Below are 22,999 nucleotides of genomic sequence, written 5' to 3' on the forward strand. Positions count from 1 at the left end.
CAGACATCTTGTGTGCAGGGACCTCTGTGGTACGCCGCTGGCTGGCGTTGCATAAATGTCGAAAACTCCTCCAACAAAGAAAGGCAGAAGCCGCAGTAGGGAAGCAAGACGGAGATTCTTTATTCCAATTAACATGGCAGCGGGCGCATGCATTTTGGCCGTGTGGCCTCTTCAGCGCCCAGAGTGAAACAGGAAAAGGAGGTTTAATTGCAAGGTGTGTCTTGTCCCAACAGAAATAGTACAAGTTCGCTCCGCCTCCATCGGTGATTGATATCACCTGTGAAAAATCCTGAAGTGTCGAATTTGACTGCAAGTCCCAGAATGCAGTTGTGAGTCAGGATCGGGCGGCCAAGTGGTTGCGCAAACTTCTGGGTTCTGTGAAACCTTCAGCTGATGTCCTGCGCTGCCTACAGGAATATGGCATCTCCTCGAGTCCCCTGACTGCACAACCATCTCCTCCAGGGATCTCTTCAGCGGGGGTAAGTATGACTGTGCATCTCACCCAGCGCGGAATACAGTGACTCCGACACCGCTCCTTTTTCCGCCTGAATTAGAGAGGTGACACTGAGTCTTTTCAATAACTTGAAACAAAAGTACTGCTGCCGAAACACCAACGCCAGTATAGACCCAGGCATCTTGTGTGCAGGGACCTCTGTGGTACGCCGCTGGCTGGCGTTGCATAAATGTCAAAAACCCCTCCAACAAAGAAAGGCAGAGGCCGCAGTAGGGAAGCAAGACGGAGATTCTTTATTCCAATTAACATGGCAGCGGGCGCATGCATTTCGGCCGTGTGGCCTCTTCAGCGCCCAGAGTGAAACAGGAAAAGGAGGTTTAATTGCAAGGTGTGGCTTGTCCCAACAGAAATAGTACAAGTTCGCTCCGCCTCCATCGGTGATTGATATCACCTGTGAAAAATCCTGAAGTGTCAAATTTGACTGCAAGTCCCAGAATGCAGTTGTGAGTCAGGATCGGGCGGCCAAGTGGGTGCGCAAACTTCTGGGTTCTGTGAAACCTTCAGCTGATGTCCTGCGCTGCCTACAGGAATATGGCATCTCCTCGAGCTCCCTGACTGCACAACCATCTCCTCCAGGGATCTCTTCAGCTGGGGTAAGTATGACTGTGCATCTCACCCAGCGCGGAATACAGTGACTCCGACACCGCTTCTTTTTCCGCCTGAATTAGAGAGGTGGCACTGGGTCTTTTCAATAACTTGAAACAAAAGTACTGCTGCCGAAACACCAACGCCAGTATAGACCCAGGCATCTTGTGTGCGGGGACCTCTGTGGTACGCCGCTGGCTGGCGTTGCATAAATGTCGAAAACCCCTCCAACAAAGAAAGGCAGAGGCCGTAGTAGGGAAGCAAGACGGAGATTCTTTATTCCAATTAACATGGCAGCGGGCGTATGCATTTTGGCCGTGTGGCCTCTTCAGCGCCCAGAGTGAAACAGGAAAAAGAAGTTTAATTGCAAGGTGTGTCTTGTCCCAACAGAAATAGTACAAGTTCGCTCCGCCTTCATCGGTGATTGATATCACCTGTGAAAAATCCTGAAGTGTCGAATTTGACTGCAAGTCCCAGAATGCAGTTGTGAGTCAGGATCGGGCGGCCAAGTGGGTGCGCAAACTTCTGGTTTCTGTGAAACCTTCAGCTGATGTCCTGCGCTGCCTACAGGAATATGGCATCTCCTCGAGCTCCCTGACTGCACAACCATCTCCTCCAGGGATCTCTTCAGCGGGGGTAAGTATGACTGTGCATCTCACCCAGCGCGGAATACAGTGACTCCGACACCGCTTCTTTTTCCGCCTGAATTAGAGAGGTGGCACTGGGTCTTTTCAATAACTTGAAACAAAAGAACTGCTGCCGAAACACCAACGCCAGTATAGACCCAGGCATCTTGTGTGCAGGGACCTCTGTGGGACGCCGCTGGCTGGCGTTGCATAAATGTCGAAAACCCCTCCAACAAACAAAGGCAGAGGCCGCAGTAGGGAAGCAAGACGGAGATTCTTTATTCCAATTAACATGGCAGCGGGCGTATGCATTTCGGCCGTGTGGCCTCTTTAGCGCCCAGAGTGAAACAGGAAAAGGAGGTTTAATTGCAAGGTGTGTCTTGTCCCAACAGAAATAGTACAAGTTCGCTCCGCCTCCATCGGTGATTGATATCACCTGTGAATATATATATTTCGGCCTTTTGTGTGATCCTGTGATCGGTGTTCTAACTGCCTCAAACTCCCGTTACAAACCACAGGAAGTGCATTTCCTGCCCGGCTCAACGCCCAGAATCTGTGGTCGGCTCAAGAGTGCGACTTCCAAAGAGAAAGCCTGTTAACTCTTTTGTTACCTTGTAACATCTAGAAAGATGTGCTGTATAATTATACGCTATGCTAACCAGAATATTTAATATCACATCAAACACATTCTAGTCTTGTACTCCAAAGGGCCTATATATGCTAGTGTGTATTCCATTCCATCATTTTATCCCCCTATTCTCTCCCTATTTCTGTGCATAAGAAATCGGGGGAGAGTCTTATCCTGGTAATTCCATTCCTTTTTTAATGTTTACCATCCTCTCCGACATCTACATTGCTCTAAGGCCAGTGGCACCATTCAACTTGAACACGAGCCATAATTTAGAAAACCCCATTTTGTAATCGCTAACATCAACTGTCAGTGCTCTGTTGTGACACCCTCGCAGATCTGTTTTTGCATTCAGGCCATTGCCTGTACCTTCTTTAGCTGGTACTGAATTCGGATACAGGTAGGAGTAAATTATATTGTACTTAGTATCTTGGGGCTGCAGTAATTTTTCTTTTTGGGGCATCATTTTGTATATAGGTGTCTGTTGTTGCTGTTGCATGGGAACGTGCATTCACAGGAACTATTATTGGACTTGGGCAATCATAGGGGCTTAGTTCTTGTTGGGCGGGACCCATAAGTTGCTGTCCTTGGTCTCGAAGTCTAGTTATGTTATGTTATGTTATGTTACAGCGTTCTTGTATAGCGCACGGCTACTCGAAAAGAGTGTCCCGGCGCTTTCCACCTGCATCTCAGAATAAAAATAACACAACACAGCAAAAAATGAGAGAGAGAACTGAAACTGAAACAATAAGAACAGCCTAAAGATTAAAAAGCCAGGTCTTCAGGCTCTTCCTGAACTGGAACAAATTGGCAGTGCTGCGCAGCGAAAGAGGAAGCGAGTTCCACAGCTGTGGGGCTTTGCAGCTGAAAGAGCGCCCTCCCGTGCGGGCCTTCCTCACCCGAGGGACCACCGCTTTGTAAAGGGATTCCGAGCGCAAGGAGCGGACTGGTTGATAGAAGGCTAGTCTCCGCCGCAGGTATCCAGACCCTGATCCAAACAGGGCTTTGTGCATCAGAGTCAGGGATTTAAACTGGATCCGCTTCCGGACAGGCAGCCAATGTAGCGCCTGTAGCAGCCCGGAAGCTCAGGCTCGTCTACGCAGGCCAAAGATAGCCCGGGCGGCAGAGTTCTGTACCACCTGTAGGCGCTGAACTAGGTAATCAGGGAGGCCAAGGAAGAGGGCATTAGCATAATCAAGCCTAGAACCGACGAGAGCCTGCACAGTAATACGCCTGTGCTCCTCAGACAGCAGGGGCAGGAATTTACGGAGCATTTTCAAGATTCCATAACAGGTGCCAGCCAGACCCAGAATATGTGTTCGCAGCGATAGCTGGTTGTCCAGCTTGACACCCAGGTTTTTAGCCACCAAGGAAGACTGTGCAGGAGGGCTCATGTCGGACGGCCACCAGTGCTGCCACTCCAGATCGACACCGCAACCGAAGAATAGAACCTCGGACTTGCTCGAGTTGGCCCTTAGACTGTTCCGTTGGAACCAGTCAAAGACCAATGTAAGACAGTCCCGAATTCTCCCTCCATCAAACTCCTGGTCTTTCCCGCATGTGAAGAGGAGTTGCGTGTCGTCGGCGTAAGAGACGATCTGGGCCCCATATGCTTCCACCAAGGCCGCCAAAGGGGACATAAAGATGTTAAACAACGTGGGGCTCAACACAGATCCCTGTGGAACCCCAACTCCCAATGGCGGCATCTCGGCAGAGCTCTGGGAAACCCAGACCGTCTGGCGGCGGCCTTCAAGGAAGGATGTAAACCACCTGAGCGCCGTCCCCCTAAGGCCGATGTCATAAAGCCTCGCTAAGAGCGCCCTATGGGGGACGGTGTCGAAGGCCGCCGATAGATCTAACATGACCAGCATGGCCCTCCCGCCGACATCAAGAGTCCCCCTGATGATCTCAGTGACCTCTAGCAATGCCGTTTCCGTACTGAAATTAGGACGGAAACCGGATTGAGACGGATGGAGCAGATTGTTAGCTTCCAGAAAGCGCGACAGGACACCGTGGACGTGTTTTTCCGCGATCTTCTTGAGGGCCGGAAGAAGTGAAATTGGCCTATAATTGGCCAGAACCTCGACGTCGAGACCCGGTTTCTTTAGGAGGGGGATCACCATCGCTCTTTTCCAAGAGCTAGGGACCCTCCCCTCCCTCAGCAAGGCGTTGAGGATGGGATTAACCAGCGGATTCACCACCTCCGCCATCCCAGCCAAAAATTTGGCGGGGCAGGGGTCAAGTGGCGAGCCAGATTTCAAATTGGCCAACAGCTGCCTGGACACATCGCTGGAAACAGCAGGAAAATCAGACAGCACCGCCGTCGGTGTGTGCGGAAGTCCGCACCCAGCCCCGGTGATGCCGCTTCCATCCTCCGGTCCTTCCACAAAGGAGGCCTGAATCGCCTTGATCTTATTAGTAAAGAAGCCGGCAAGATCACCTGCCCACGTATCTGAAGAAACTAGAGGGGGCGATTGGGAACTAGGGGTCGTGAACTCCTTCACAATGGTGAAGATCTCCTTACAGGAGTTCGCGGATGCCTCGATCCTCCTCGCCAAATAGTCCCTCTTAGCTCCCAGAATGTCCCGATGGTAGGCCTTCACCGCCGCCTTGTAGGCGAGTTTAGCCTCCCCATCATACAAACGTCGCCAGGCCCTCTCGGCCACCTTACATTGGCTGCGAGCCACACGAAGAGCCTCCGTAAACCACGGTGCAGATTGCCGTGCCACCGTGGATCGGGGGGCTGCCTTGGGGGCCAGATCGTCCAGCCTATCAATGAGCCACAGCTGCAGAGCCTCAGTGTCGCTATCCAGATCGCCCGAAAGATGGCATGGGTGATCCAGAAGCGTGGCACTCTCTTTGCATGTGGCCTATTCTGTAGCAATAATAACAAGTGTGTTGTCTTGGCTGTGGTTGGAACCTCAGCTGTATCATTCCATTCATTCTTCCCTGTATACCCCATTTTCTGTTGGCGTTCTTTCTGTTATTGCTATAATAATGTTGGTCATTACTGTAGGGATGTTGTGATTGCATGTACTATACTGGGGGCTGTGGCTGTATGTGCTCTACAGCTGGCTGTAGTAGAGCCTGGATGTATTGTACGTCTTGTTGTGGCTGGGCCTGTACGTATTGTATGGCAGGCTGTAATTGGGCTTGGACGAATTGCATGGTGAACTACTGTTGCATTTGTTGCAGCGTAGGCTGTGTTTTGGCTGCGGGTGCATTCAGGGTAGTCTGGGGAAATGTGGTGACTGCAGTCATCTGACTGACAGGTGCAGCTAACATGACAACTTATTTGTTTAGAATGACTTTTTAAAAGTACAATAGTAATCAGCCAGAAATCCCTAAATGCAAAAATGTTAACCCTGAACGAATTTACAACTTCAAAGTACATTTAAATTCAATGAAAGGGTGACATTTTACGGTCCTGGGACACTGAACCAAGGCAGCTTAATTTGAGGGGGTTATTTTGCAAATTTATGACAAAATAGATGTGCAAATGATAGAGCAAAATACCTTTCTCATTTATATGGCAGAAGAACCCTTTTTTAACATTCGATAATGAGTCAGAGCAAAGTCTTGGCATTTAAAGACACTTTTCTGGAGTGCAATGCAAACTCATGCAATGCAAAAAATATTTTGAATCAATGAAAATACTTTCAAAATGAAACCTCCACTTGACTGTAATGCTAGGAACGCACATGTAATTGTAACAAAAAATGGAAATACTTTCAAAATGAAACCTACACTTGACTGTAAGGCTAGGTACGCACATGTAATTGCAACAATGTTCTAGAACAAGGGCAATGCAGAGGAGAGAGAAAGAGACACTTTAAAAGTACTAGAAGCAATTAGAACTTCAGCCGAAGATGCTTAGATAGAGGGCTGAAGGAGGCCACACAGGCATTAGGGGCAATGTGGTAGAAAAGCCTACTATTCAATCCTGTTGAGTTCCATTTGGCCCTGTGTGACCCTAATGAGGCAGTTAAATGTATAAATGCAAGATGATCTTTTTAATGGGGGTCTTAGTTGTGAAACACACTCTGCCTATGCTCTTCTTCATTAGTGGCTGAAGGTGAGATCTGGTATAAGGTCCTCTCCTATACCCTCAATAACACAGAGGTCTATACCGTCCTGTAATTCTTGATCCTGTGCAGGGGTGCAACCAGGGAAGAGGAGCTGGCCACCAAAACTGGCATAGGCAATCTGAGACTGAAGTGGGTATTTCGTTCAAAAGCTTGATAGAATTATCAGTCTTTGCCAACTTTCAATTTTAAGATAAAATATATGTAAAAGCCAGTATGCATTTTATATACAGTAGAACTCAGTATCCTATTCATAGGGACACTAGTATGTATTGTAGTGCAATGTAATCCTGTGAGGATGTGTTACTGCAAGAAAGTGTTGGCGCACCCTGTCTATGTTTTACCCCACCTAATTTCTCAGAAAGTTGGGATATAGATCTTTTATAAGTTCGTCTCTTATGGCATCAAGAATAATGAGGGTAAGTATTAGTCTTAAATCCAATTCCTCAGGTCCCCTATATATTCCTTCAGGGGAGGAATCAAGGAATTTGAAATGAAGATGAGCAAGGAAAACAAAATATAACTTAAAAATGGGTTTCGTGGACAGGAGGAAGTGAATGTGGTGTGTATTTCTAAGCCTGGGGATAGTAGGCAGATCCGTATGTAGATCCGATCTGGTGTTTTGTGCACTGAAGTGCCAAATATTCTTTTCTCATACACTGCCTGAAGTGCCTGCATGGGGCTTTCTGGTAGTGAAGGGTAGGTGGTGCAGACATGTAGCAGAAGTGCTATTTCCTACTGTCTTTCAAGGTACTTGTTTTTAGACTCAAGGGGGTGTGAAAATGCTGGTGCGATAGATAGAGTGATCTGTCTAGTATGACTGTAGTCAATGCCGAGTGCCTGAAATATTGTGAGAAGGACAGTGCTAGTGTGGGGTGTCACGTGAATGAAAGAAGACGGGTGACCGTCAGAGAGAACCACAATGTGATTGTTGATCAGGTATATAGTGATATTGTTATAGGAGTTATTGGTCATTTCCTTATCTTGTGTTCGGGCAATGGGGTGGGCTTACAACAGTGAACAGGGATGTAGAATCTTGTGAATCCTCATCCGTACTGCCCCTAAGAAGAGTGACTGGTGTTCTTGAGAATATGGATGGAAAGTACTGCAGTCTGAGGCCGAGGGTGTGGGGGGATCAAGGGCAACAAGATGTGGGGATAACGCTTTGGATGAAGCCACAGACTGTGAGGAATCTGATGAATCTGATGAATCTTCACCGTCAGTGATAAGAATGGGGCAGGTGGCGGAATGCTCTGAGAGACCGGAATGGGTAGAATGAGCGGATTGGGACGTGGAAGAGCTAGACGAGTTGTCAGAGTGGCCCGGCCAAAGTAGGGCAGATCAAATGGTGTCTGGAGATGAAGGGGAAAAAATGGATGTCATGTTATGTTATAATTGATTTATAAAGCGCTCGTGCACCGGGTTGGTTTCTTGGCGCTACTGGGAAAGGGTGACCGTGATATGCTTTAGATGAAGTTACTCATAAGCCTGTGGGAAGAGCCATGTCTTTTGAAGTCTACGGAATGTCATGAGGTCAGTACATGATCTAATCTCTAGCAGCATGGAGTTCCAGTATTTTGCGGCCAATGTCGCGAATCTCGATCCTCCAAATCATTTTTGTTTAAAGGGAGGCGTCATCAGGAGATGAAGGTGAGCGGATCTTAAGTTACGGATTGGGTTGTGTCTTTTGATCAGGCTATTAATGAATTTCGGGCTTTTGACGTTCAAGGATTTGAAAATGATGCAGCCCAATTTGAAGGCACATCTCTGAGATATGGGGAGACAGTGAAGTTTTTCCAGGAGGGGAGTGATATGTTGACGTTTGTTTACCTGTAAGACCAGTCTGGCTGCCTGGTTCTGTACCAGTTGCAGACGATGAGTGAGGTAAGCTGGGAGGCCAAAATATAGGGATTTGGCGTAGTCAATTTGAGAGATCAGCATAGTGATGACTGCCAGAAGTTTAGTTTCATGGGTGAGGTACCTGCTGATTTTCTTTAGTTTCCTTAGTTGAAAAAAAACAGGATGAAATGACAGACCCAATATGAGTTGTCATGGTTAGGTCACTGTTGACCAGCACTCCCAGAGTTTTGGCGTGATTGGACGGAGTCAGGGGGTGTCCTAATTCCTTGGGCCAGAACAGAGGGCTCCAGGGGTTACGTAGCCCACCCGTCAGAATTAGTTCTATTTTATCCGGGTTTAATTTTAGTTGATTACTATTCATCGAGTCCCGGATGTATAGCATTGTCGATTGAAATTCATGAATGGAAGTTGGGGAGTCGCTGATCTGAAATGTCAGCTGAAAATCGCCCGCGTTATTGAAAGTTTGAAACTTCCTTTCTTTCAATGCGTGGACTAGGGGAAGAAGGTAGAGATTGAATAAGTGAGGTGAAAGCGATGAGCCCTGCAGGACTCCGCAGGTGGTCCTAATCATGGGGGCCGTGAAGCTGCCCAGCTGAACTGATTGGGATCGGGTTGCAAGGAATGATGTTATCCATTCTAAGGCAGGGCCTTCAACCCCCGCTTCCCTGACACGGTCGATCAGAATGTTATGATCGACTGTGTCAAAGGTGGCTGAGAGATCCAGGAGCACCAGGGGAGACCTCTGTCTGCCTTATCCCTCAGATTATCTAATACTGACAGAATCACCGCCTCTGTGGAGTAAGCAGGACGGAAGCCTGCCTGATGAGTATCTAGATATTCTGATTGCTCTAAAAAGGCAGATTGGGAAATTAGCTACATGGGCTTCAAGCTGTTTAGCCAGATATGGGAGCAGTGATGTTGGCTGGAAATTCATTAGCATATTAGGATCAGCCCCTGTTTTTTTTAATAGGGGGATAATTAAGGCTTTTTTGAAGGACTCCGGGACCAGACCCTGGCGTAGTGACTCATTAAGGAGAGTCACGGCTGGATTTGGGCATTCCGTGAATATTTCTTTGAGGATCCTTGGAGGGCAGCAGTCTCTAGGGGATCCAGATTTTACTTTGGCTAGTAGGTCAGTGAAAATTTCTTGGGTTATTGGTGGAAATTGTACCTGCTTTTCCGGGTTCTTAGGTTTCATGTGGTACGCCGGGCTCGGGCAATTGGGAATACTATTTTTGATGGTATTAATTTTTTCGATAAAAAAAGAGTTTAAGGAATCACATAGGGGTTGAGAGGGAGTAGGTTTCACTGTGATTCTGTCTGGACTCAATAGTTCATTGATGACTGAAAAGATATGTTTAGAGCGATTTGTGGAATTGATAATTTTAGACGAGAAGAAATTGGCTTTGGTTGTTATTATTGCTTTTATATAAATACCTCGTGCCTGTAGGTACTTGGTTTTATCCTCTGGGGAGTATTTATGTCTCCACTTTCTCTCAGCTTGACGTAGTTCAAGTTTTAAGCTTTTTAATTCAGGTGAGAACCACTCATGGGCTTTGTGGCGACGGGACCTTGTGTAGTTTCTTGAGGGGGGCAAATTTATTGCGGTCGGTCGTCAGCCAGTTTGATAGATCAACCTCGCCTTGATTAACAGAAGGTTGAGCTGAGGGGGTGGTTCTAATTAGTGACTCTACAAATTGATCTTTGTTAATCATGTTCCAGCTACTATGTGAGCCCGGTCGTATTTAGTAGTTGTTGTATGGTTGGAAATGGTTAAGATAAATCTAATAAGGTGATGGTCAGACCAAATGCACTGTGTGACTTCTAAGTTATCTAAAGGCAGGCTGTTAGACCATACTTGGTCCAGAGTATGCCCTTTATTGTGTGTTGCAGTAAGGATGCTCTGTTTTAGGTTTAGCCCTGTGAGTAGATCAGTTAGCTCGGTAGAGTAGGTTCCCCCCGCTGGGTCATTGGCCCAATAGTTGAAGTCACCGACTAATAGTAGTTTGGCGTGGTTGGTAACTAGTTGTGCATTTGCTCTCTCAGCGATTTTGGGAATTGTGGCATGTTCTGTGGAGGTCTGTAGAGTAGCACACAGACCAAAGGGGTGGTGTGTGATTCAAGTCTGAGTACTAAGTTGTCCGACTGAGGTAGGTCCAGGGGAGTACGTGCTGTAAATTTGAGGCTGTGATGTATAATGGCTGCTACTCCCCCTCCCTTTTTTCCCTGTGGGTGCTTTGCTTGGATAATATAGTATTCGTTAGGTAGTGCAGCTAATATGTCCGGGGCAGAGTCCTGTGTTAACCAGGTTTCTGTGCGTAGAAGTATATCTGTTTTTTCTGTCACCAGCAGATTGTATATATCAAGTTGATGTTTGGGCAGAGAACGGGCATTTAAGTAAATGATTGAGAGGGCTTGTTCTTCCTTCTCGGCCTTGGGCTTGATGTGGGCCGTGATGTTCTTAGGGGTGATTTCGGGGAATGATGATCTAAGTTCACTTATGCTATTAATGCTTAAGCTGGTAAGTATGCCATTGTTAAGTGTTGAATCCATTGAATGAAGTTTTTTAGGGTGGCTGCGGAGTAGGTCCTAAATTGGGCTTAGTGACTTGCCCCTGCCGGCCACGGACGGGTGCAGACAGGCTTGCCTCGGCGCGCATCCGCTGCACTCCCGTATAATTACTGGCATTAGTAGCCATTGACAGCCTTGTCTCCACCCTCTTTTCCCTGATTGGCGCTCAACAGATGTGGCGTGTCTACCAGGAAGTGGTGAGCGAGCTTAGCGGTGAGTATCCATTGCGATTGTTTCTACAAAATGGCATTGTTAAGTGTTGACTCCATTGAATCAAGTTTTTTTAGGGTGGCTGCGGAGTAGGTCCTAAATTGGGCATAGTGACTTGCCCCTTGCCCCTGCCGGCCACGGACAGGTGCAGACAGTCTTGCCTTTGGTGCGCCTTCGGCACGCCATCGGCGCGCGTCCGCTGTGCTCCCGTATAATTACTGGCATTAGTAGCCGTCGACAGCCTTGTCTCCACCCTCTTCTTCCCTGATTGGCGCTCAACAGAGGTGGCGTGTCTACCAGGAAGTGGTGAGCGAGCTTAGCGATGAGTATCGTCCGAACAAAGATAACATTTCAAAGTGCTCAGTTCAGTATTCAGTGCATTCAGTTTGCTCAATTTTAAAAACACAAATGGCATCAGGCGCGGCAATTCTTTCATTCAGCGGCACCTTTCCCAAATGAGTTCCCTGCGCTGTTTGCCGGCATTAGTAGGCGTTGACAGCCTTGTCTCCACCCCCCCTCTTCCCTGATTGGCGCTCAACAGAGGTGGCGTGTCTACCAGGAAGTGGTGAGCGAGCTTAGCGGTGAGTATCGTCCGAACAAAGTTAAAATTTCAAAGTGCTCAATTCAGTATTCAGTGCATCCAGTTTGCTCAATTTTAAAAACACAAATGGCATCAGGCGCGGCAATTCTTTCATTCAGAGGCACCTTTCCCAAATGAGTATGTGTGGCGGCAAATACGTCAGTCACGTTAAGTGTAGAGATGTGGACCTGGGTGTTGGGAGTGAAGATGAACGCCAGAAGGTCCCAAGTGGTGGCTAGGATATCTTGGCGCCCGACATCAAGTTTAGTTAGAGTGTTAAAAGTGGTGTTATGGACCGTGACAGGAACGTTGTGCACCAGATGTATAGAGCAATTGATAATACGTGGGGGGATGTTGGGCATCTCTGTCGTGGGGGGTGTTAAGCATCTGGTATAGAAGGAGCGAAGAGGGAGGCAAGGGGCTAAGAGTGGAGGAGTACTTGTTCCCCCCTTTTTGGCTATCAGTTGCAGTGGCAAAATGATAGACAAAAAACCTCTTCTGAGGTGAGTGGCAGTGAAATGCAAGTGCGGTGGGTGTTGTGAGAAGGCAAACTACCTAGCAGCATTGCAATAAAGAAAGGGAGAGGACAGTCATCATACAAACCAGACAGCAGTGGGAAAAGGAATGGCGGTGAGGACACTGGGCAGTGGTGGGAGGTGGTGCAGGACAAGGGCAAAGAGGTGGCAATTAGAAATGAGGCGCTATGTTATTATAAGCACAAAGAGGCAACTTCAAAGCACAATTATTACAAAGAGCAAGGCAACGGACAGACGACATGAATAAAAAACAAATATTAACCATGACAATGCTTTCAAAAGTAAATCAAAAAGATATAAAAAGATGCATCATAAAAAATGAAAGTACAGTAAAAAGGACCTAGATATTAAATCTCACTAGACACAGTGGAGCACCATGAAAAAAAAATTTGATAACCAAAGTGCACCATGAAAAGACCTTGATAGGCAAAACCCGGGAGTGGTAAGTGTGGGCAGAAGAACATGGGCACGGGGGAAAAATGTGAGAAAAAGGAAAAAAGGAGAGAGGGAGAGAAAAGTGTTAAGTACGTACAGAGAAGGTAAGGGAAAAGGTATTTGGAACGATGAATAGGAGAAAGGTGGAAGAGAAAGGGAGAAAAAGTAATTTGCGGTAGCGCAAGGCAGCCAACAGACCTCAGGGAGGGGAGGGTGTGCGGGGGAGCTGCTCTGCAGTGTCAGTGAGAGAGAGCAGGCAGCAGCACCAGCCGAGCTGGTGAGCGAGAATGGGTGAGAAAGGAGGGGGGAATCTGAATAGACCACAAGTGACTTCCTCTTTCTGTGCTTGTGCCAGACACAGTGACAAAGCCCGATGGTGAGAGAGAATGAACAGTTGAATGAACCAAAAAAAATAAAAATAGAGCCACCCAATCCTTGCAGAAAATTTTATTACGAGAGGAGATAAAGACAAGAGGAATGCCCATGAAAGACAGCACAGGCCAAAGACGGAGACCACAAGGTGGAACCTCAGTGGAAGAAAAATAACGTACAGATCTCATGAAGCGAAGTGGAAAACCAGTGTATCAAGAGTAAAATACAATACTAATTGAAATAATTCGTACAGGTGGAGAACGTAAAGTCACACTGAAATCGGAACTCCCCGGAATCACTATTATATACCTCTCAAGACTCAAACTGGAGGCTAACAAAAATTCTTCCCAGGACCAAAACCTGAGACTAACAAAATACATCCCAGGACCAAAACCTGAGGCTAACAAAATACATCCCAGGACCAAAACCTGAGGCTAACAAAAATACATCCCAGGACCATAACCTGAGGCATCCACCAAACCACAAAACCTGTATCAAGACCACTGCCCACAGGACGTATGTAAAAAGAAACTGACACACTGTATCTGACAGGAAGGCGAAAACCGTGACCACACAAAGAGATAGAAAGATAGAGGGTGCTAATCCTGGCCAGATAGACTGCTACAGCGGGTCAGGAACCAGCAGAGAGACCCCAGAGACCCCGCCTCCCAATCAGACACCAAGGGCAATTCAAGGAAAAATAAAAATATCCTTGGCTTACCCCGTGGTCAGCAAAGCAAAGGAGACAGGACTCTTTGGGACAATCTGTTGAGGCACTCCAGATCCACCGCAGGCAATAACAGTCCTGGCAGGACGTATCGTGGTCGCCAACTGTTCAAGGGAAAATTGATGCCCTTTGGGTGTGGTCAGCTGTGGTCACAGGCTACCCCGATGTGGTCATGAACCACCGAACCACTCTTCACTGAGGAACAAGGAAGAAATATATGAGATGATGAAGATTCATATTGGAGTGGCACTTTTATTCGTTAAATCACAAGTATATGAATATCATTTCTTATCACTAAGCAAAAACCATTAAGAAAACCTGACTTAATTCTGTCAGGAATAAATGCTTGATGACAAATGCTCAACATTTCATAAGACAAGCTGGAATAAGGATTTATTAAAAACATTTTTAATCAGCTAAATATTCGAAAATACAGAACACACTCCTATAAAATTCTAGTGCCTAGATGCACCTTCCTCTAGAGAACTAATCATGCAAGGTTCACCGTTTTAAGAGAGGCTAAATGCAAGGAATTGGGTGTGGATGAAAAATACCGAGAAAAGTCAGAGATTTAAAAACGCATATTATATTATCTAGCTTGGGAGGTACCACCTGAGAGAGGCTTTTGAAGTCCCAAATCAGATAAACGGCTGGCCGGAGAACCCACGCTTGTGCCAAGCACTTGCAGGAGAGTTCTGGCTTCTAGTTGAGGTGCTGGGTCGTTTATAACTGAAAATGCAGAACCATGACACTATTCTGACGCACTTTCTGGTGCAGGTGTCCTGACCGCATATCCTAGGAAACGGAAATGGTCAGGTGGCTGAGTGGGTGGTGGGTCATGCTTGACCTCAAAGTATAAACAATGAACATCTTGTCATGTAAATATCTCTAAAAATATATGTAAGAGCGGAACTTAAGACAGGTGCTAGTACCGCAAGATGCTGTGGCTTTCATTTGAGCAAGCTATGTTTCAAAACAATAATGTAGCAATGGTCCAAGATGTACCAACTCGTACCAGCTGGCCCTATGTACTTGCGCATATGGGTGTCTTGCAATTGTTCTGTGGAAAGCTACGGTACTTGCGTGTTTGCTCAAGCTACCGCGTCGCGTCCAGCGCAAGAGAAATGCATGTTTGAAATCATCAGAGCCTTGTGGATTTTATTATCATGAAGTGGTGGTCTTTGGCCTTTGGCTTAGGCGTAGATGCAGGGGTTCAAGGAATGGGTGGGCTGTTACTTACTGACTGTATATGGTGAAATAAAATGGTAAATTTAGCATATTTTCAGATTTTCCCTAACAGGGCCATATGAGACCTTCAGTCTATCAAGGTTGATCAAAATGCTCTTTTTGGTAATCAGATGGTAAAACATGATCCACCATCACAATACTCACTCCCTTTTTGAAAATGGGTAAGATGACCGCAGTAGACCATGAGGGCGACAGGTGCGAGGTTAAGGCGGGACGTTCTTTGCAGTGAGGTTGAAGCAGGAGGATCAAGGAAAATGGCAAGACAGAATCCTGGATGCCAGGAAACAGGAAAGTGGCAGGCGAAGAGACTAAGTGAAGGGGAGGAGTGTGAACAGTCTTTAAATAAGGCTGATTTAGAACATTCATAAAGGTCACATTCTAATTGTTTGTTGTAAGTAACAGATGCATATAATTCACTTGATGTGGCTGCCTTCTAGAAGGTGCTTTAGAGTGTTCACAAAGGTTGTGTTATAATTGATTAAAGCAAGGAACAGGTGCAGATGATTAATTTGATTAGACTGTCTTCTAGAAGGTGTTTTAGAATGTTCACAAAGATCACATTCTACTTGTTTATAGCAAGGAACAGGTGCAGGGGAATTAATTTGATGAGGGCTGTCTTCCAAAAGGTTCATGTTGAGGTCATCTATGCTGGTTGGTTGATGCTTAATCTAGTGGATTTCTGGATGTTTCCGTGTCGCCTGAAACCTGACCTTGCATATGCATGGTAAAACATTTATAAAAGCTATTAAACCTTTTCAAACAAACCGACGAACACCAGCTGCAGGTAACTATTACCAACAGCATGTAATATGGTCAAAAGTCAAGGTACAATACATTTGTTCATTCATAAGTGTTGAGAGGAATGATATGAGTCATGCCGGTATATTGTGATAGTCGAGAGAGGTGAGCTGTGGCAGGAACCCTGAAAATAGGAGACGCAGCTTATCTTAACTGGCCATAGTTGTTCCATGAGGAATCCAACAATACCAGGGGAAGTCCACTTTAATGAGGCACAAGGAAGAACACCAAGGCCAGGTGAGCTGGCTTTTGGCCTCCTAAAGGCCAGATTTCGCTGTTTGGATAAGACTGGCGGAGCCCTCCTTTACTTACCTAATAAAGTGTGCCAAATCACCATACCCTGCTGCATGTTGCACAACATAGCCCTGCGATAGAACATCCCATACTCCACAGAGGATGGAGACCATGAAGAGCCACCGGGTGAGGATGGTGAAATGCCAAATGAAGATGATGGTGGTAAAGAGGAAGGAATTGACTTACATCAACATGTTATTGACAACTTATTCACATGATTGTAAGTATAAAAAACATTATGACATTAAGGTTAAACCAACTTTTAATCTAATTAGAGCAACAGTCTGTGCTGGACATTTTTTAGAAATGCCAAGTTGATGAAATCTAGGCCAAAGATGTTTGTCGATCAAAGTTTTAACTCATTGATTACCCCCTTTGCTGCACCCGTTGGCCAACGACCGTCGCGAGCACTACCTTCTTAGTACTGCGCACGTCTGTTGGCCGACACGGCCCCGCCCACCTAATCAAACCGGCGCACCGCGTCAGAATTTGCACTACGGTTAAGTGGTTAATGGAGTAATTCAATTTGTTTACCTTTTATTGTTCTTAGAAAATGTGCCCTCAAAATTATTAATTTGTAAGGTGTTTTGTAATGTAATTTAATTAATCTTTTTTTTTGTAATGTAATTTAATTAATGTTTTTTGTTTTTTTCTGGTTTAGGTCCCATCACCCCATGTCATCTTCATTTGGACATTTCAAAGTAGAGTTTTGACATTTACAGTTATATGCTGCTGTTGCAAAGTACAAAAAGAACATGGATTGATCCTTTGAAAGACACACACAAACTTTGGGTTCACATTATCTTGTAAAAAGACAACTTGAACAGTTGAAGTTCTTACGAATGCAGTAGACTTGTTTTCTGTCGAATGGTGCCACCAATATGGGATGCTTAAATTTCTCTAACCATATGTGGTTTTCGACCCAAAGCATATTAATCTACTTTGACATTGGCTAAATCCTCCTTTTGTGTTAAGTGTATGAAGCTGTTGATGTGTTTCATTATTGTAGAAAGAACTTCTTGTATCACACCACTTAAAATTGGTTGTGACATTGCACCAGATACTACAACAATGTCTTGAAATGATCCTATGGTCAGAAAATGGAGTAACACCAGGATTGTCACTACTGGTGGTATTGATGTTGGATTATTATTCTGAGCCTGAATATCAGGTTCCAGCTGATGACAGAAATCAATGATAGTTTGCCAATTGAATCTGATGTTTTGGATGATATCCTATTCTTTCATGGTACAATGTATGGAACTGTAAATGTTAAAATGGTACTGATGATTTGGATTATAAATGAGTTGTAATGTATTCTGTAAACTATGATAAACATGTATTTCTTATAATTTATTAACATAGATCAATTGGGTTAGCGCTATTTGCTCAGTTTGTCACTTTAGGAGAATGTGAGAAACATTAGCTACATGACATTTATTTATGAATAAACAATCATTGTAATTGTTTACATTTTATTATGTGTGATGGAAGGAAACAATAATAAATACATTGAGAAAAGAAATACAAAACTAACAAAAAGTTATAAAAGTCAATCATGGTGAATGGAAATATTATTGTGTTGCTGGCCCACAGATTCGCTCACATGACCCCTACGCCCACTACCCTGTGCCCTTGACCCATTGTGCCCCATCCCACTGGTTTCTGTTTTAACTGGAGGTGGGGGTGATGTTTGTTCAACTGCAGCCAGGACTGGGAGCCCAAGATTGGTGTGGTATTGGTTTGGACACAGGAAGTGGTGGTGTCCATAGGCTGATGGGTGGTAACAGCTGGGGTAAGAAGAGCAGGTGTGGGCTGAGTTTGACTCACAGGAACTGTCTGCCCAGGCAGGCTAGATGGACCAGCCTGCTCCTCGTCATCTGGGCTTTCATGATTGGAGTCCTCCCTAACAGCTTGTTCCTGGTCTGGAGTGGAGGCATCCTGAGTGGCAGATTGTTGTTAATAAACCTGGATGTTGGAACTATAATGAAGGTAAAAGAAACACAAAAAAGTTGAACAAATCTGGATTACATGTAAAGTGAGTTTGAAGCTAAAAATGAAGAAGAATAAAGGGAACATTTTCATTAATATCATGAATGTTCCTTTCAGTGGTATTGTAATACATTACACAAACAGTTTACATTACACACACTAAACAACTTAACAGTAAAAGATGTTCTGAAATGAAAAATAATGGAAAGTATACATAAGATATACCAAAGATTCAACACAGTAGAGAGAAGAAATGAGACAGAAAACATCCCAAGGCCGGGCAGGCAACAATTCTGACAACTACAGAACTTAGAAGTATATATAACATTTCTCATCATATAAACATTGCAGAGTAAATGTGTTTAAAAATAAGACAATTTATATTCTGATTACAAAATTACACAGCTTCTCATTTGTAAGTCAGTAAACTTTCAAATGTGACACACATATCATCAATTTAATGAGATACTAAGGATGGGACAAAATACAACATTGAAAACAAACACATTTAAAAACATAGCATGGAATAGAGATTGATAAACTATATAACACTTCTACATACGTGAACATTTGACAGTAGAGAGAGAATGAGAAGAATTACATTGTAATATTTTCACATTACAAAAACAAGGCATCATGGTAGTTGTCATTTCAATTAAACATGCAAAACACTTGCAACATTGTAGTGAAACATACCTTTTTTATTTATGATTTTCAAACATATATCATGTCAGTAGGTGGCAGACGTTGCTGCACATTGGACGGTTTATATTACATGGTAATTTATCAGTGTTACCGTTTACAGTCAGGTTCGTCCAAAATGTATAAAGGCAGTGGTGATGTAACAGCCCACCAGTCCATGCAAAGTGCTCAGAACATCTGAGCACACATACCCTTGTACAATGATACTCCCTTTAATGGGTTGGTCTATGACCCTGTATTACTATTGTTGTGCATGATATAGCTCCATTCTACCCCTATTTTCCATAGGGTTGAAAGGCATACATATGTTTAGCTAGGCACACTTGCCACCCTCTGATTCTCCCATGTGTTGCCCCGCCATAAATACCCTGATGGTCTCAAATTTTTCTTATGGAGACTTTGCAGATGGAGAAGTTCCCGGTAGGTGTCTATTTGTGTGCTGCATTAGATCATGTCTCTATGCTATTCCTCAAGCGTCGGTAGCGGGCCCTGGCCCCACCGCATTGTAACTCTCCACCTTGAAAGCAGTAATCCTATGGCTACCAAGCGCCTCATGCAAAGACGTATTTCCTTATCATATCCTAGCAGCATCAAAAACGGGGAGAAGTCTAATGTTGTTTCAGTTATGGACTCTAATTCTTGAAGGACAGAACAGCCAAAAGCCCCGAATCCCATACAGTACCAGGCCATGTGAGCGAAGTCAGCCTCGCCCCCTTTCAAAGCTGACAGGAGGGCCGATCACACAAACCACAGCGGAATAACCGGGAAGGGATGTAACATACTCTGTTGATGTTTTTAAAGTTAATCATTCTGTGTCTGCTATTTAAAGAAACAGTTTTTATCACAGAGCAGCAGTATTGCCACTTTCTATCACGTATAGTCACTCCTAAATTATTTTGCCATGTGATTTGAGCCTTGGAAATTTCTTGCGTCCGAGCTTCCTGCGCATGTGCGTAGAGTCTAGACACCAGGTGGCTGGGGGAGGGTACCTGGATTGAAGATCCAAGAGCCGTCATTTCCGGAGGTTCTAGGATGTCCTCACCTAGGTGATCTCTGTAGGCATGCAAGGCTCTGTGAAAGTGGAACTATTGAAGGCTAGTGGGGTTCTCAGATCTCTGTCTCACCTCTTGCAAGGTTAGCATAGTGCCATCTGCGAATAAGTCGCCCATACAGTAAACCCCAGGGCTGTTACGGCAGACTGAACACCTCTCACGCTCCCCTTGGAGAACCATGCACACCAACTTATTGCATTATTTGGTGAATATACAAGGGAACCCGCCTGCTTCTTAAGCAATCTCTGCCAAGAGTTTACCGTTGTGTTCACCAGATCAATGACTCTATGTTTATAGCTCATTTAGTAGCTGCGGCAGGGATAGTAATCCTGCAGCGTCCAGTTCTAGTCACAGTCGTGGTAATTCTGCTGGACCATCTATCCAGAAAGGAACATGAGTGCCTTGGGCTACCCTATACTATGTTTCTAGGTCTGGGGCATTTAAACCTCCCATGGAGTATGGCATGGTGAGTGTGTCCCAGTCCGCTCTCGGCTGCTTGCCAGCCCGGGCTAGTTGAATCAGTAATGCATGTAGTCGTTGGAAGAACGATTTGGGCAAGTGTATTGGAATGTTTGTAAATAAAAATAGAAATCGAGGCAAGACCACGTCTTTAATAGGGCTATGAGTCCCGGGAGTGACAGTGGTATTCTGATCCAGGGCTCTACATCCCCTGTCATTTTCTGTGTGGCTTTACCATAATTCTCTGTAATCACAACATCGGTGTTTGTATGCACCTGGAGGTCTAGGTATCGGATGTGATCCAACGACCAGCAGAGAGGGAACTCCAGTGGCACCTGCTCCATGGCCAGAGTGAGCGGAAATATCATGGACTTGCTCCAGTTGACCCACAGCCCTTTAGTGGACTCCAAATTGAACCACTTCATTTAACACTTACATGAGGCTACGCTCTGGCTCTCTAATGTACAAAAGGGTGTCATCTGCATAGGCAGAGAGTATCAATTAGTAGCCTGGGAATCTTAGACCCTTATGTGCGTGGTACTCCCACAAGTCGCATGCCAGTCATTCTGCAACTAGGGCATACAGCCGAGTGGACATCGGACATGTCTTGTGCCTCTCCCTATTTTAACAGGGTTTAAAGTCATAGTGTTGATTCTTAGTCGCTCACTAGGCAAAGTGTACAGCACCTTCACCAATTTGGTAAATACATCCCCAATGCCCACTGGCTGTAGCACTTTAAACATAAAGGGCCAGATGTAGGTAGCCAAATACAGGTCGGAAACGGCCGAAATTCAGTTAATTACCGACCGGTATTTGGCTTCTGCGATGTAGGAGGTCAAAATTGACCGATTCAATAAATAAGAGCTGGTAAATTACTGATGCGGAATTTACCAAATTCTTATTTACCAAAATCTTATTTAATGAATCGGTAAATATGAAATGGTAAAAAATTACCATTGAGATGTAGGAAACCTCAAAAATACCGAATGTCATGAAATTCGGTATTTAAGAGTCAGTATTTACTATGGATTGAAAGCAGGTGGTAACCAGGTGCAGGCTATAAAAAAGCCCCCAAAATGCAACAGTTTGACCAGAATGGTGGCATTCTACATCATTGCAAGGCGGCTACGGCTACAGGCAGCAGGAGAGAGGGTCTGGAGAAGGGAGGAGCAAGTCTACATGCAAAGGATTACGCTCTTCCAACTCACAGAGCCAGAGATATCGCAAAGGTACAGGCTTCACCCCCAAACCATCGTGGACTTGATCAGGGACCTGCATCCACTCCTGGACCACCCAACACCAAGGGCACACGCCATCCCACCCCATGTGCAGGTGTTGTGTAGCCTACACCTGCTTGCATCTGGGAGTTACCCAAGTGTGATTGCTGCAGTAGGTGGGGTGTCCCAGAGCTGCCTGTCTCATTTCTTCAGGAAGTTCCTGGAAGCCATGATGCAGAGAATGCATCATTACATCAGCTTCCCTGACACACATACAGAACTACTGAAGACCAAAACAGATTTTTATCAACTGGCACACTTCCCTCACCTCATAGCCTGTATAGATGGCACCCACATCCCAATCTGCCCACCTGCAGCCACAGAACACATGTACGGGAACAGAAAGTCAACCCACTCCATCAATGTGCAGGTGATATGCAACGCTGGCAACATCATAACAGACATTGTGGCCAAATTCCCTGGGAGCACCCACAGCTCCTACATGTTCCCGAAGGATGTAAGTCGTTACAACGCATACTTTTACAACGCATACATTTACAACACATTTTTTACACCGCAACATCCATTACAACGCATACCATTACAACGCATTCCATTACAACAAATTCTTTGAAACTACCTTTACAACGCATTCCACTACAACGCATACTACATTTACAATGCATACCATTACATTGCATGTATGGTAAGTATTGGATAGTGTAGGGGTAAAAATTACTATTCTAACTCCAGGGGGGTGCAACAGTAGGGTACGTGTTGGATAGTGTAGGGGTAAAAATGACTATTCTAACTCCAGGGGGTGCAACAGTAGGGTAAGTATTGGATAGTGTAGGGGTAAAAATTACTATTCTAACTCCAGGGGGTGCAACAGTAGGGTAAGGGTTGGATAGTGTAGGTATGCATTGTAATGGTATGCGTTGTAATGACTGCGTTGTAATGACATGTGTTGTAGTGGTATGCGTTGTAGTCACATGCGTTTTAATGGTTGCGTTGTAATGGCATGCGTTGTAATGGATGTTGCGTTGTAAAAGTTTTGTTGTAAAGGGAGTGCGTTGTAAAAGTTGCGTTGTAAGTGCTGTTTCCCGTTCCAGAACAGTGGGATCTACACAGGCCTTGCTGCTAGAGAATTTGGGGAAGGATACCTGCTAGGTAAATAACTATGTCACACCCTGATAGTTTATGCAGATGAATAGATTTTGAGTATGTAACTAATGGCACTCTCTTTTCCACCTAGGCGATAGTGCTTATGCTCTGAGGTCCTTTGTTCTCACCCCCTAGATGAATCCATCTACCAGGAGTGAGAGGCGTTACAATGTGGCACACAGAGCAACACGCAGCGTTGTAGAACGTACATTTGGACTCCTAAAAAGCAGGTTCTGCTGCCTCCACAAGAGTGGAGGTGCACGGCAGTACACTCCTATCATCTGCTGTAAAATCATTGCGACCTGTGCCATGCTGCACAACCTTGCCACCAAGAAAGGCACAGA

The 22,999-nt window shown here is 45.2% G+C and overlaps 1 protein-coding gene across 2 annotated transcripts in view; it reads left to right on the forward strand.

Moving 5' to 3' along the window:
- Window positions 1-17,625, forward strand: part of LOC147662962 (uncharacterized) — a 260,578-nt gene extending 242,953 nt beyond the window's left edge. For both annotated transcript variants that reach the window (XR_015305451.1, XR_015305450.1), the window contains one exon: window positions 16,731-17,625. The gene's annotated coding sequence lies outside the window, so the exon portion shown is untranslated. The remainder of the gene's footprint in view (window positions 1-16,730) is intronic.
- Window positions 17,626-22,999: the final 5,374 nt, after the last annotated feature.

Source organism: Lissotriton vulgaris, unplaced genomic scaffold, assembly GCF_964263255.1.
Source record: "Lissotriton vulgaris unplaced genomic scaffold, aLisVul1.2 SCAFFOLD_936, whole genome shotgun sequence".
Classification (NCBI taxonomy): domain Eukaryota; kingdom Metazoa; phylum Chordata; class Amphibia; order Caudata; family Salamandridae; genus Lissotriton; species Lissotriton vulgaris.